Here is a 16,802-nt window from a genome sequence, read left to right on the forward strand (position 1 = left end):
TGGGGGGAGCCCTGCTCACTGCTACATGCACACACTATATACACACACCCACACACACACCTCTAGCCACCCTCCCCCTCCACACACCCCATACTCTGCCACAAACCCCATACCCATCCACACATCTCCATAAATCCCCCATACCCACCCACACACATACCCCCCACACCCGATACACAAACATCCACACAGTCCCCCCACAAACCCCATACCCACACACCCATACCCCCCACACCTCTCCATACCTCCCACAATATATAAGAGTAAGCCTTCATTTTGAGCTATTATGCAATCACTTCTATATATACACAGCACAAACACACACAAATCAGAACAGAATTTTTTTTTTTTTTAAATAAAATTAAATATATATTATTACAGATGTTTGATTTTTAGTATACAATTTGGTGCTTTTTTTCAGGTTCCAAGATGGCAAACCCCCTTCCCAAAAGGATTACTTCTAGGGGCAAGGGGAGGGACTTCTGGTGGCAAAGGTCAAAGGTTGGGGCTTCTGGTCCCAAGATGGCAACCACGGGGTGAAGCCACCTTTGTCACCTTTGAATTGTCATTTCGACAATTCACCAAAACTCATTAAGCGGCCCTCCAGCCAAAATAATTGCCTTCCCCATCTTAGTACCTTAAGTTTCCCTCATGATCTGTAAAATGGGAATAATGATATTTGCCTGCTGCACAAGGGTACTTAGAGAATTTATCAATGATTCATAGATTCATAGATGTTAGAGTTGGAAGGGACCTCAATAGATCATCGAGTCCAACCCCCTTCATAGGCAGGAAAGAGTGCTGGGTCTAGATGACCCCAGCTAGATGCTCATCTAACCTCCTCTTGAAGACCCCCAGGGTAGGAGAGAGCACCACCTCCCTTGGGAGCCCATTCCAGACCTTGGCCACTCGAACTGTGAAGAAGTTCTTCCTAATGTCCAGTCTAAATCTGCTCTCTGCTAGCTTGTGGCCATTATTTCTTGTAACCCCGGGGGCACCTTGGTGAATAAAACCTCACCAATTCCCTTCTGTGCCCCCGTGATGAACTTATAGGCAGCCACAAGGTCGCCTCTCAACCTTCTCTTGCAGAGGCTGAAAAGGTCCAGGTTCCCTAGTCTCTCCACGTAGGGCTTGGTCTGCAGGCCCTTAACCATACGAGTGGCCCTTCTCTGGACCCTCTCCAGGTTATCCGCATCCCTCTTGAAGTGCAGCGCCCAGAATTGCACACAGTACTCAAAATGATCTTCTAAAAAGTCCTCCAAGAACCTCATATGTGTAGGCACATGGCAAAACCCACCTTAATGCTCTCAACCAATGGAAGCTGGGGAGTGAGGATGCCAATCAGACCAATACAGGGCCTTGAGAAGCCAGAGCAATGAACTGCTACACCTAGCTAGAAGCCTTAACTGCCACTGACATTTCTTCCTGAACTTCTTTAAGAAGGAGAAAGATGCAGAGTAGGAATTATTACATTCGTATACATCATGGATATTATCCAGAAGAACTAACCATAGATTTATTTAACATCATTTTTCTCTAGTTGGCTTCTCTCATTCATTTCAGGTTTAAATACTGCAAAGGCACGTTAACCAATTGATTGATCCTAGCTGCAATCTTCTTACTGTCAAGCCAGCACCTCTCAGAAGCAAAAGGTAAACAGTGGAGAATTGATAATTCATAAGGATTCATCTCTTCTGTAAATAACCTGAAGGTCAGCAAGAATAACTTCTTATAATAGTCAACTGGAACCCACTGGAAATAAGTTACAAATGCTCCTGAATTAATTAGACAGTAGGCAAACAAGATATTTCAGAGAACCAAAGAGACAGTGGAGTTTAAGTGTTGGAGGTGAGTTTAGTTTAAAGGTGTGCTCCTGATGCTGTTTTAAAGGTGGAACTCACTGTTTCATACCTCACACACAGAAGCACAAGAGTAGTATCGTGTCTGTTGTCTGATAAAACAAATCAAATTTTTGCAGCTAAAACCTAACAAATCAACAGTATTTCTGAATCTGAAACCTAGTCAAATTTCACAATATGGACATGAGGACACATTGACATTTTACTCGTTTTTTACTATCAAATTGAGTGAATGGGATGAGTAAGACTGGATTTTTCTTTTAAATGCTTCTAACCCTTCTAATACTATGAACAAGGGGAATGGGGAAAGTAGTAAAAAAATATTTCCATTAAAAAGTGTATTTGAATGTCATCATCAAATAAATTTTTAAACCACCCTAATCATTTTGTTGGCTATAATCATATTTTCACATTTATGTGCTATTTTGTTTGCAAATTATAAAAACAACTTTAAAAGTTTATTTTACAATCAGCTTCAAAGGTCACAAATCAAAATGAATTTACTGGTATAAGCTTAGTTCCTAATGGCCAGTTATTAATAGTCATAAATCTAATACACAATTTTGCCAGAGTTAAAGCAATAATACATGTAGTTCTGAGTTACATTTACAGACCTGTGTTAAATAAACTTGCATCTGCTTAAAATAGTTCCACTCCTTTTTCAGTCTTGCTATTTTCATACTCATGGGAAACTACCTAAACTCCTTTAAAAGGCGAACTTGGGAACAACACTTGATAAGCTGGCTGGAAGCTAAGAACCAAGGACTTAACAGTGATATTGGTATTATAGCACATTATAATTTACCTGACTCCTGAATTTTTTCCACACATGAAAGGTAAGAATGACTTTCCTCCCATTCAATAAGCCTTGATCTTCCAGTAATCACGTTCTTTTCTTCTGCTAATTGTGTGTCTACTACCCCTGGCAATTTCTCACTCCCTTCTGCAATTGTTTTTTACTGTGCTGTGCTTAGCTTATTCTAGTCACACTTGAAGAAGAATATCTTGAACTTGAAAGCTGGTCTAACTCTATCCCAACGATACATTTGGACCAACAAAAGATACCACCCTAAGAAATCCTTACCTCACATTTATGGACCATCACAGATACACCACTCTTATGCTACTATAATAGTTCCAAAACTATTCAGAGTTTCATGACCACTGAAACATGGAGGATCTAAAGTCTGTAGTGTTAGAACAGAAACTCTGCAGCAGCAGAAGCTCACCCATCTCTCTTACTTTCACAAAAAAAAGTATTTATCCTTAAATATTTTTATCCAAGTTCTCCATTCTTGGTAAAAATAGCTTTTCTTTCTCTCTGCTGAGGGTGCTGACAGAAGTGATATTTGCCCTATGATCAGTCCCTTGAAAGTGCTCTACAGCTGTGCCCTGACAGAAGTAGACAGCTCCAGAGTGCCTTAAAAGTTCCCCATTGCACAACAAATTAACCCTCATCTAATGAGGGTTCAGATGAAGATGCTCCAAAGCAGATCACCTTCATTAACTTCTGTTTGCTCCTGTGTGCGAGCTCCACCCCCAATGCTATCTGCAGGATGGGAGGGGGAGAAGGCGGGGGAGAGCACTCCAGTCTAGGGTTTACCCAGCATGCACTGGAGGGGGCAGGTGGACTGGAGCCCCACTCCTCCAATCCACCCACTCCCCGCCTCCCAGCGCAGGCTGGGTAAACCCCAGATCAGAGCTCCCTCTCCTGTCTTCTCCCCCTCCCATCTTGCAGACAGCACAGGAGCTGGGGGCAGGGCTAGGAGAGAGAGGATGCAGAACGGCAGCCTCTTTCCACTGCATCAGCTCCAAAGTGGAGCCTAATCCTCCCCTCTACCCCCCTCAACAAACGCCAAACACCTGTTGGGTTGTGGGGATTGGTATAACTCATGGTGTATTCTGTGAAGAATCTATGAATCTATGAGTTAAAGCAGGGAGCTACACATGTGTCAGCACCCTAAATCTGGATGATTTATTTTGCCTCAACATGATGGGCCTAAGATGGTGATAAGGAACATCTTGAGTGAGGGGACACGTTTCCGTACAATAATCTCCTTGGAACCAATCACTGCAACCCAAGGCTTGAAAAAATGAGGGAGTGGTGGGAAAACAAAACACATTTGTTGCGTCACCCCACCAAACAGGGACATTTACTTCAATCAGAACATAAACATGAAAATAGATGATCACAAATTAAGACATTGTGTTCCCCTCCATTGCCATCAACAGTCCTCTGAGATGGCCACATGAAAACACTGACATCATTCTCTTTGCACAGCACAAAGGCATAATGTGTGCTCAAACCCCTTCTGATTAAAAGTATCCAGCCAGACAGGAGAGGGAATATTTGTTTTCTTGTTTAATGTAAACTGGATTGTGCACACTTTCTATGGGCACTGCTATAATTTACACTAAAGAAAAAAATCCTTCCAAGTAGCCAGTGAAAAACGGTCAGAGGCTGAAGGAACTATCAAGATGCAGTTAAACATTAAGATATGAGGGTAGGAAAGGATCCTGAGAAATATCCCATTAGGAGGGAGCAGTCCTTTAAAATCCACATTCATTCCTGACTGAATTACCAGTGCACACATTAAAAGACAGACATTTCAGGCAAGCATTACAAAATCTAACTACCAGGCAGACATTCTGGTTCTGAAGTAAAAACAATACACAGACTTTCACTAATGGCAGAACACCTATTACAACTCAATAGTGATACATGAAAAATAATCAGGACTGTCCAGCTAGCAGCCTGGGGGTCACATCTGGTCTAAAATGGGTTATAGCATAGCTCCTGCCTGGATGCCACTCTTGCCGTTGCTCTGGCTGCTGCGATGGTGGTGGCTGGGAGCTCTGGTGCTGGACAGCATGGCTGGAGGCCTGGTATGTTTGCTGCCTAGGTAGCAGCAAGAGCAGCAGCGGAGGGGACTGAGTAGGATGCTTGCAATGCTCGTGTGGCAGCAATGGAGTGGGAGGAGATTTTACCCACATGGTAGTAGCAGCTGGGAAGGGGCTTGCACACCAGTGGCAAAGGGGAGCAATTGCCCACATGGCGGTGGCAGTGGCAATGACTATCACCTGCACAGCAATAGCAGCGGGTGGGAAGTAGGGAGTGATTGCCCATGCAGTGGTGAAAGCAGGAGAGCTCATATGGCAGCATCAGAGGGAGGTTGCTTGTGATGACAGGGGCCCCAGGGCGCCTGTGTGGCCCTATGTCATACAATGCAGTGGAAGCCCATAAACTGCTCGGCATGCAGCCCCTGGCCCCTCTAAAGCCAGACAGCCCTGCCTTACATCAGCAGCAGTTCAATTTTTTCATTTTCATTTGACCTTGAGGTCAAGTACAGCACAAAAAGGTTAAGTGAACAAATATTTAGTTTGATATATATTTTTTAAAAGTGTGTATGACATCCTAAATTAAAATGACTTTTTCCCTGTTTAATATTCTCTTTCCCTCAATACCATTGCAAAAAAATAGCTCACAATTTTTCTGGTTCATTCTTATTAGGATCAACTGAAGTATAAAAAAAATGCAGGAAGACATTTTACATGAAATTAGTGGTTACTAATCTACCACAAGATAAAGAGGTATTGTGTGTGTGTGTGTGTGTGTGTGTGTGTGTGTGTGTGTGTATGCATGCACACACACATAAGCGCGCGCGCGCGCGCACACACACACACACACACACACACACACACACCCCTCCTGCTGAATTCAACAGAAGGAATGAGTATGCTTCCAAAGCTAGAGTATAGGAAACAGAGGATCGCACCCACTATGAGGATATTCTCCCCCTCTTTAATCACAACTAGAGTGTTAATGCAATCCAGAAAAGTAATGGAGAATTTCTGTTCTTCAGGAAATTCCAGGAAAAAATGTTGCTTTACTTGGCACAGAACTACAATTCCCAACGGTTTTTTTTTGAGAGAGAGAAAGTTGGGGAAAAAATAAATTTCAGAGTAATCTAAATCTGTTGTTGCTTTGAATTTTTTTTCCAAATAACATCAAGTCCGGGATCCTAATCTAAGACTTCCAAATCAACTATGGGCATGTAGGCGCCTAGCTCTGCCTCAGCCCACTAGAACTGACAAAAGCTTAAAAACATGGGTATCGTGGCTAAAATAGGGTCTTAGTCAACCTGAAGAGCTTTGTGGGAGGCAAAGTTCTTAGAAGCTCAGAGAGTCCTCAACCCTAGTAGATCATAAAAACCAGGAGTTCACTCGTGCTAGAATAGCTCACACGATACAGATCCTGTGAAGGCCTCACAATTCCCAAGCAGTCCACCATCCAAGCCAGCAGAAAACTCGGCAGGGATCCAAACTTTGGTCTACCAATGCCCAAAGTTATTCACCAAAACAAAAATGTTTCTCAGGAGCCTAACTGCTAGTTTCAAGAAAATCTATTTCACTGGTAAAATCCTGACCAGCTATAGAGATCAGTCACATTTTGCCCTCATTTCAAAATATATAAATCCAGTGATTTGCGGAGTGTAACTGAGGGCAGGACCTGCCTTGGATTATAAAAATGTAAACATTTGAGATTAGGAGACTATTAAAATAGTCACCACTATTCAGTTTACATCAGTTTCAGTCACTTCTATTATCATCATACTCCTTTAAGAACATTTTGAAAGATGCAAAGTACCACATAAACACTACTGTGTGGGTCAAATTTAGACCCAATGAATGTAGGTATGACTCCACTGAAACCACCAAGTCTTAATTTGTTGTAATACTTGCACAATTACTATGAGCCTCACTGTAGTTGCTGACAGCAATGGTTCTCAACTTTGTTAGCCTCAAGGCATGCCTTGGAACACGCCAATGTTTAGCTTTCACTTATTTTTTGACTACAGAAAAATAATGGAGCAATTCTTCTGTTGCAAAGTACTCAGAAAGACCACGATCAGTCAAAATGTTATTGACACTATGGATTCCCATTTGAAATCTCTGGGTTTAACCTGTGAATCATATGTAGGTGTTCAGACACGTAACAACATTAGTATTATGCAGTACCCCATAACACACTTAAAACGATGTTGCAACGATCTAGTTGCGAATCACTGACATCAAGATTTCAGTCAAATGTTGTAAATGTTTATTTGGTTGTTTTTGTCATTACTAAAAGCACCACAATGGTATAAAACAACAGACTGGCCCTCCATCTCTTCACATGAATAGTCCCACTGCCTGCATCAAAGAACTATAACAGATGACTCTCATAAATAAGTCACGGTCAACAAATCAGAATCCAAGACTGTAATTCCACCTCAAGGTTATACTGACACCAGTAAAACACAAGCTTTCAAGATTTATCTTGACATCCAAATTTCTCAATGGAACATAGAGCCTTATCGTTTAATTAATTGTACACAATCCTCTATTTAATATTGAGGGTGAGAAATACAGAGAAACTCTATTTTAAACACTCTAGAATTTGCAGAGTGAGCAGATAGCCAAAAGGATAAAAAGCAAATCACCTGCTCACCCCAAGAGCAATGTACCTGGGAAGGGATGGGTAGCTATAGAAAGCAAGAAAACGGCAAGTACATGATAAAAGCAAGTTTACCCTTCATCACACAGAATATTTGCTATTTTCCAAACTGCATATGTAAACTTGAGCGTAAACCCCAGAGAAACACATACCTGGAGGGAAATTCTGGCCTAACTGAAGTCAATACCAAATCTCCCTTTCACTTCAGTAGGGCCAGAATTTACACTCACTGATGAGAAACAGTTCTGCCCTTGGACTGCCATGAACATGTGAATAAACCTGCAACAAATTTTCATGGAGAGCGAATATCAGACAAGAATGCTTTTTTTTAAATCTAACTTTGCAGGGGTTCTTTTGACCTGCATCAGATTGGTACTTTTCCAAAAGATAGCTGGAATTCAATCATCTCACTGCAGGACTATTTTCTCTTTTGTCTTGCTGTCTGCTTATTTTCCTTCTTGAAGTTCCAGCATCAAGCAGATTGAAACTGACCTTTGACTTGTATGCTTTGTAGCATGCAATGAAAGGATTGATTCCCCCCAAAGAGTTCAATGTTAGAATGTTAGATTGAGCACCTAGTGAACTTGAAAGGAATGTTGGATGAGGATAGGAAAACAGCATCACATCCTGAGACCATGTACCCCTAGTCTTTTTCTATTCTACAACTATGCACGCAAGTTGGCACAGCTAGTCTTTTCAAAGTTATGCTGTAGAGAAAAGGCCACAAGCCTTTCATCGAGGGCTTTACAAGGCTAAAGCCTTAATTCTTTTTACCTGCTGTAAATGAGAGTCCTCTGTTTAGTTTTCAGTAAGAACTTATTACTGGAACTCAACCAGTATGGTTGAAAATATCCTCCAGGACATATGGATACAATTCTTTTTCTCACATGAAATAAAGAAATGTATTGTAAGATATTTTTTAACATACTAGTACATGACAATATGTGCAGAGACAATGAATGCCATGAATTAATGCCAGGTAAAGCCACTGTCATAAGGGACAGCAGAGGGGGGCAAATCTTAAAAGAAATGAGTGGAATAGAAGCAAGGAAACAAATGAGTGAAAACATATCCAAATGGTCTAGGAACCACCTTAAGGTAGAAGAGCTAGAGCAGGAATGGGCAAAATACGGCCCATGGGCTGGATCCGACCCGCGAGGCCCCTAAAAAAATTTAGAAAATTAAGATTTATTTGTTCTTGGTTCCTGTCCAAGATGACAGGAACAAAGGGCAGTGGGATCCAGGGGAAGCCCCGGAGAGCCCCTGCAACAGCAGGGCCTGCCAGGCCCTGCCCCCCAGCCGGAAGCCCCACTAGGGGCTTCCGACCTGGGACCATGTGGCTGCCCCAGCGTGGGAAACTCAGGTAAGGGGGACAGATGTGGGGAAGGGCAGGGGACTAGCTGGTGCTGAGCACAGGGGAAAAGCGACCCCTCCCCCACCAGGTGGCTGGTGCTCCCTGCTGCAGCTACTCGCAGCCTGCATTGGGTTGTCCTGAGCAGGCACAGGCAACCCCACGCAGGCTGCAAGTGGCTGCAGCACAGGGCGCCAACCACGGTGCGGGGGAGGGGCCACTTTTCCCCCATGCTCAGCACCAGCTTGTAACCCACCCCCGCTGCCAGTCTGGGCCCCAAACCAGCTCCAAGCTTGCCCGTTGGGGCTGTGCCACAGTGGCAGCAGCTGCGGACCCCCTGCTTGCCAACCCGGGCAGCGTTTGCTGCTGCTGCCCAGCGCGTGAGCTCTGGGTGGGCAGCAGCAGCAAACGCTGCCTGGCATGGCAAGCAGGGGGGCTGCAGCTGCTTCTGCCATGGTGCAGCCCCTACAGGCAAGCCTGCAGCCAGCTCCCCCCTCTCCCTGCTAGTGCAGCCCAGCCCGGCTCCACAGACCCCCTGCCAACCTGTGCCCTGCTCTGGGCCCCACCAGTGTTGGCCCTGGGACATTGGTCCCAAAACATTGGGACATTGGTCCCAAGATGGTGACCAGGGGGCAGGGCATCTGTCAAGGGGCGAGGCTACCCCTCTGCAGCTTGCCACAACTTGGTAAACAGCCCTCTCCTCGAAATAATTGCCCACCCCTGAGCTAGAGATTCAGGTCTTCAGGCAGCATCCCACTATCCAGCACTGGTATTTGGTAGGGTACATCATCATTCCTACTGCAGCAATGGCAACAACTAACAGCATTAGTGGTTTGTAGCATGTTCAGTACAGTAGAAACAACAGCAGTCAGGGATGCATTACAATATTTATTGAATATAAGATAACTCTGATTAGAAGATGTCCCCCTAGTAATTAGATTCTATATATGGCAAATGTATAAATTTGTTATAATTTTCCAGGTATAGAAACTAATTATTGGAGGTTTGCCTTGAATTTGTCCCTCTCCCACTGCTACAGCAAGGAAAACAAATCTGAGACGGTCAAGTGGCCCTTTTGTCCTGTGCCCCGCCACCACTTCTTCCCCCTGCAGTCCCTTCCCCACTCCTCTTTACTATCAGACCCTGATCTCCCTAAGCACATGAAAATAAGGGGCAAATCTGAAAACACTGGCTTTGAAATAAACATGCCTATAACAATTGGCATATAGGCAAGTTACTATGGGTACCCACAGACTTAGTTCAAACAGAACTGATTCTTTTGACCTATTTTGAAACTCCTACAAGCTTAACACAGGTACTCCACAAACGCATTTTCAAGCAGAACTTTTGTACCTACTTATAAATAGTACAAACTGGGTGCATCTACACATGCATTTGATCTGGGATCAGTTTACTTAGGAGTAAACTACTCACGAGTAAATGCTCCCGGGCAGGCATTTACACATGCAGGGACGTGGAAGCAGAGTTCCTGCTCATAGCAGCAAACTGCTTGCTCTTTCTGTGGCCTTGCTCCTCCTTCTAGGCTCCTCCTGGGTGCTAGCCCAGGGGCTGGCAGGGAACACCAGGCCAGGAGACAGCTATCTCCTGGCCAGGGCTGGGACATTGCTCCCTTCTCCCAGGGGACTGCTTGCCGTCAGGACAAGGACAAAGTCCCCCTGTCCCAGCAGGAGAGAGCTCCCAGACCTGGCTCCCCAATTAGGGCAAAGGACTTGGAAAGAGCTGCAGGGGAAGAGCAGGTCCCAGGACCCTGCCCTGTCTGCCTGTAGGGCAGCTAGTAGCAAGCCCCTGGCACCCAGAATCCCTGCCCAGCCAGAGGCTCACTGCTAGCTGCCCGCCGGCAGATGGGGAAGGGGGCTGGGACCTGCCCCACCCCTGTAGCTCTTTCCAAGCCCAGTGCCTCAATCACCTGACTGGGGCACAGGGCTGGGACCTGCCCCTGACTGGGAGAGTTCCCAGCCCCCACTCTACAATCACAAGGCAGGGGCTAGAGAGCCTATTTCCCACTCAGCTCCACAAGCACCAAGCTAGGTAGGGAACAGGCTGGGGAGCCTGTTCCCCGCTCAGCGCTGCAAGTACAGAGGTGGGTGAGTTCAGAGGATCAAGCTGGGGAACTTGTTCCCTGCTCAGCTCCGCAAGCACAGAGCTGTGTGGGGAACGTGTTGGGGAGGGGAACAGGCTTGTTCCCCACCTAGCTCCTTCCCCAGCCCGGGCCAGCTCCTTCCCCAGCCCGGGCCAGCTCCTTCCCCAGCCCATTCACGATCTCAGAGCAGGGGGCTTGGAGCTCCCTGCTGCCAGGGCAAGGGGACATAGTCTCCACTCAGGCTCCAGTGACGAAGCCTGCCTCGGGGCAGCTCCCAGGGGCAAGAAGCAATCTCCTGCCCCCTGGTGGCCAGTCAGGCATCTACACGAGCACTACCGTGCAGTAACTACTTGCAAGTAAAGCTGTTACTTGCATTTGCAGGTAGCAAATTTACTCACGATTAGCGAGGTTTACTGTGCAATAAGCATATGAACATGTAGATGCATATGCTTACTGTACAGTAAACTATGCTACTTCACAGTAAAGCAAGACACGCTCACTATGCATTATATTAATCTAAATCTCATGATTTATCATACAATTCATTGGGCTGAGCCCCAGCAGAGTCAACGGCATTTTAAACCATGGTGACCTCATAGTTCATCACTACTCACTATGTATGTATACTCCAGATACCACCCACAAAGGATCCATGTGCTAGTTAGCTACCCACTCATGACTGGAACTGGTTGTTCTTTTTATGAGCCCTGGGATACTCCAAATATATATGTAGATAAGATGCAGGGCAACTTGGTACGGCTCCACCTTGTGAAGGGTGGGGCCTTACTAACTGCATGCAACAGGCCAAAAGAGGGGGCAACAGAGGTATTCTGGGTAAACTGTTTAGGGCCCCATTTGGTTATATTTGCCAGACAGTTAAGGCTGGTAAAGGAACAGGAAACATTGGAAATGGGAAAGAAAGGCACAGCTCAGCTATGGGAGTGAAGAGGAAGTTGAAATGTATTCAATGTAGTGGCGCACCTGACTTAAGAAAGAGTCAACACTGAGGTGGACTGAGTGCAATGGCCACTACCATACTTTGTATTAAGATAGGCTGCACTAACCTATTGTTGTGGTAGGTTCCCATCAGTACTATTGCCCAATATGGGCCATGTGTTTTATAGTCATGCTCAGCATTGGCTGCATTTAATCAGCTTCATATTTGGTTTCTATGACTGAGTACATACTGCTTTTGGCAGCATTAAATACATAAACAATGTATTTAATGAGGTTTCCTTGTATGTTGTCGCCGCCGAGAGCCGCGGCGCGGGGTTCGGGGCCTTAAGAGCCCTAGTCGGCGGGCGGGTACTTGTGACGCTTGGAGTGGAATCAGGTACTGACACGTTCTGATTGAACAAAAAAGGTTGTTTACTTACACTGCTCGTACAGTGCAGGCCAGAAGCTTGCTTCGATTACAGCTGTAAACAAACTTGGGTCGGGCAGAAATTACAGAGTTCGTTTGGTCGGTCTGCAAATGTGTTCGGGCCAGCAGTCGTCTTACGTCTCAGGTGGGGGTGTGCTAGGCCCCCTTGGGTTGGTGATGGGGAGTCCTTAGTGGTTGATCAGGCCGCTAAGTTCGCTCTGAAACACGCGTGGAGTTTGCTAGGCTCCACAGTGTACTCAGAGTTCTCCACAAGGTGTGTGTGGGGTTCTCCAACTTGGGCGGAAACTGCTTCAACCTCTTATACGGCTAGCAAGCCAATCACTGTCTGCCAGATAGGAATAATTTAGAACAGTCCAATAGTGGGGTACGAATTTACATAAGATTGGCGGGAACTTTTTCTAGGTCATTAATATATAGTCAACTGGGCTCTGGAGTTTTCCACTCGTGACCTACTTACATGACCTACTTACAAAATGATTGACAGACTGTGCCTTCTGTATCAAATTATGGAATCCTCCACTGTACTATAGGCATATGAACAATGGGTTCTGACATATGTGAATGTAAGAAGAATTATCAGAAAAAATAAACCTTTTCTTATATTTGAGTAAATACAGTTAAAAATCTATTAATGTATCCTAGCACACTGGATTTTAATTATGTTGGACTCATCCACATCCTCTAGTTCAGGGGTTCCCAAACTGTGGCATTTGTACTCCTGGGGGTATGCAAGACATCTTTGCGAGGTACGAGGGAGAAGTTGTGTAAAGGTGGATTTAATTTTCATTATAATAATAACAATAACTGGCATTTAAGGGGTTAAAATATAAAATGTATGCTGGTAGGGGTAAGAGGGCAGCTGGTAAATCTGGAAAGGGGTACACAATAAGAAAAAAAGTGTGGAAACCTCTGCTCTATGAAACCTCTTAATGCAATATTGAGCCAGCTGCCTCCCTCCAGCTCCTGGGAAGAGACCTTTTTTCATTTTCTTTTTTTTCTCTAAGTAATAGCGTGTCAATGCACTGAGGTCCCAGTCACAATTGGAACCTTTCGTCCCTACCACAAATGTTAATAGCTACTCTCATTACTACTTTAAGCATTGCAGCACACACAAATAATAAATAGTGGGCATTTTGGGGCCCCTGAATACTAGTCATATAAAAATAAAAAATAAAACAACTCCCTACTTCTCCACAGCTTTCCTAAAATTTAACAGACACAAAAAAAAAACACACACCAGTCAAATAACTTCACTCCACTTCTGTGAAGTCTCAGTGCAAGCAAGAAGAAATACTGTAGAAAGTTTCATTAGGATCACAAGAACATAAGGATGTATGAACTGTTGAGATAGATAAAACCACTGGCCCAATTACATCAACATCCTATAACCAGGACAGGAGATGGTGCAATAAAACCTAAAGGGGGAAATTATGGAATTATCTACTCAGAAAGAAAGCATCTTCCCAACTCCTGTCTATAAGTATATACCCTATAGCAGGGGTGTTCAAACCCTAGCCTGTGGGCCACATCTGGCCCTCAGGGCTCTCCCTGGGTCTGAAAATTTGGCAATGGAGAAGCCGTGGCGATTAACACTGCCACCCCTCTCTAACTGCCAAGTTTCCAAGCTCCGTACAACTGTATCAGGCCCTGACCAGGCTGGCCTGGAGGGACTGGGCCACATTTTCACGTGGCTGGATTGAGCCAGAGCTGCACTGTTCCTGCATGGGTTCATGCATCAGGGCCCCAGCCCCACACAGCTGAATTAGCCCCCCCTCCCCATTAGGTTGTTTCCACAGAGCTGGATTGGGCCTATTTGGGCCAGCACTTGGAGCCATCTCAGGCCCACATCTGGCCCGCGGACCAACCTGACACTGCTCATCTGGCCCACAGGCCAAAAAAGGTTGATCACCACTGACTTGTACTGTGGAACACGAGAGTTTATACACTCTTCTAGAGGGAAAAACAGAAAGTCACATATACAAACAACTGTCTCCTATCGCAGAGATTCCCAACCCCCAGGCCACAGCCTGGTACCAGGCCACAAAGGGTTGGCTGTCGGTCTGCAGGAGGGTTGGCTACCAGTTCAAAGTCCAGAAGTGACTGGCATACTGTGGGGCAGCACCCAGCCTGGGCTGGCTGCCGCTCTGCAGTATGCTGATCACTTCTGGACTGCAGTTTGCCAGTCCTCAGTTTGCCGGTCTGCAGTCACTTCCTGCCCATGCCTTGCCAGTCTGCAATCTAAAAATGTTGGGAACCGCTGTCCTATATAATTTAAATGTGGATGCTTTCATTTTCCATGTAAACAATTAATGCTTCTTTGAGTCTTAGTAGGCAGGCAGCCTCAGTCATATCTTCAGACCATAAGTTCCATGGTTGTTAGGTATCATATACAAAAAAAAGGGGGGGGGGGGGAATTTATCAGTTTTAAAATAAATTGTCCCCTTGTTCTTATATTAGAAAATAAATAGAAGTCATGCTCGTCAGAACCATTTTGCAACTAGGTTACTACCTAATATCACTTGAGAGAGAAAAGTTACCCATGATTTATACAGGAGTACACTTCAGACACAGTGGTGACTGCCAAGGTCCCCTCCAGATTCAAAAAGAGGCATTCCCAGTATTAGGAAACAAGGGATCTCCACAGACTGTGAAAATGCAGTTTTGTCCTTAGATGAAAGAGTCTGTTTCTCTAGACCTATGCAGATATACATATATTTTGTTCTATTCTTCCCCCGCTAACTGTTATGTCACATAAAGATATTCTGGTGTCTTGTGAAAGCCCTATTTATTGGCATGCATTTTACAAGGCCCATAGCAGAGGAAGAAACACTTGGCTTTATATTTTCAACACACTAGAAACAGTATATTACATATGCTGTGTCTGCAGCTTGTTCATTCTCTAAAGTAAAAGCAGCAGAGAGCTACACAAAGTTAAATGCATGTAAAAAAAATGCTTAAATAAATAATGGAAGTTCTGTTAAGATTTCAGGAAGACATATTTCATTCTGTTATCTTATCATTAATAAAGAATTATATGGTCAGCAGTAAATCAATCAAGGAAAAAAGATGGGACTTTTGGAAGATAAATATTATCTTTTTTTTTACCACAGGAATGCATTAGATCTATGACTCAGATAAAATTAGAGATATATTCTTATTACTATCTCTGAAAGTGAGAACTGAGAAAATGTAAAAAATAGCTATCCCTCTTCTCTACCTGATACAGCCAACACTATTCTTCACAGAATTTGATGGGAGGATAACAGCCACCAGCATCAGTATCATTAGAGCTTCCACTTCAAGTTTCTTAAGATGCAGAAGTCAACAACACCATTTTGAGAGGATTCCTCACAAACTATGACTTGATTTGATCTATGAAATAAATACCTTCTTAGCTCCAGACTGACTTTCAAGGATGCCAATTCAGTAAGGCAAAATTAATATTATTAGCATATTCCAAGGGAAATTCCCCTGAAAATGTTAATGTCTAAAGGTCACCAAGGGTTCCTGATGGCATTTACACATTTCATGAAGGTTTTTAAGCAATACATAAGGCTTTGTATAACCCCTTTGCATCAGAGCAAATTTTGTTCAGCATGAGAAAACTGACGTTAAGTTACCAAATTCAACTATCTAAAAAAATTCCATTGTTAGATGAAAAATAATGTCAATCATCAAACAAAAAGCCAAAAAATAGAGATACTTCTATATATTCAAACTTCATTTTAAAAGGCACTACCTTTTTATTTCAGCAAAGGAATAAAGTCTGGGGGAAGACTGACCAAACAGTGAACTGTGGGCCAAATGCAGCCTGTAAATGGTTAAATAATAGCCAACGTATATTGGCCACACTGACACAGTGGCTCTGGCTGCCACAGGCATGGGGGTTAAGCCATGACAGACAGTAGCATAATGAGGATTGGGTGACCAGAGTGCCAGCTAGAGCACAGGGTGCAAGAATGGCAGCCACCCTGGCTGCCAGCCACTCCTGGCCCTCAGGGCACAGACCCTTGTGGTTATGTCTCTGACAGCAGCATTGACTCCTTGGCTGCTGAAACCAGCACAGAAATTCTGGCAGCTGTGGCCAGAAGTCCCATGGTCTGGATCTGAACCCTACAGAAGCCCTGCAGTCCAGAGTCCCTGTTGCACATCATAGTTGAACAATTGACAGTATGTACACATAAATCTAAGCCAGGTGAGTGAGAAATCTCATGTTGGGGTACATATAAACAAATTAGTCAATCTACAAAAGGCATTCTTAAGTAAAATAATAAGTATCTTCCATTCACAGTACTTCTAGAAGAACTGTTTACCAGAACTTCCCACAACCAAAGCAAAAAAAATATGAACTAGAAAAGCCAATGGTATATAAGACGCTTCATATTTTTAAGTGATATGAGAAAACGAAACGTTCAGACTTCTACCTCTAATCATCTCATTATGTTATTTCCATGATATCAAAAATCAAAATCTGTGAAATGCAACGCTATTAAGTAACATCTTAACACTTATTAGCAAAATGACTGAATATAAAGCAAAAGTAAGATTTTACTTTTTCAGAAATATTCTGGATGGAAGAATAATAACTGCATCCTCTTTTATATCTTTTC

At 44.0% G+C, this 16,802-nt stretch overlaps 1 protein-coding gene across 2 annotated transcripts in view; it reads right to left on the reverse strand.

The window, feature by feature from the left end:
* SMYD3 (SET and MYND domain containing 3) overlaps nt 1-16,802 on the reverse strand; it is a 764,262-nt gene that overhangs the window by 616,156 nt on the left and 131,304 nt on the right. The gene's annotated exons all lie outside the window — the stretch shown is intronic.

The sequence above is a fragment of the Alligator mississippiensis genome, chromosome 1 (assembly GCF_030867095.1).
Source record: "Alligator mississippiensis isolate rAllMis1 chromosome 1, rAllMis1, whole genome shotgun sequence".
Classification (NCBI taxonomy): domain Eukaryota; kingdom Metazoa; phylum Chordata; order Crocodylia; family Alligatoridae; genus Alligator; species Alligator mississippiensis.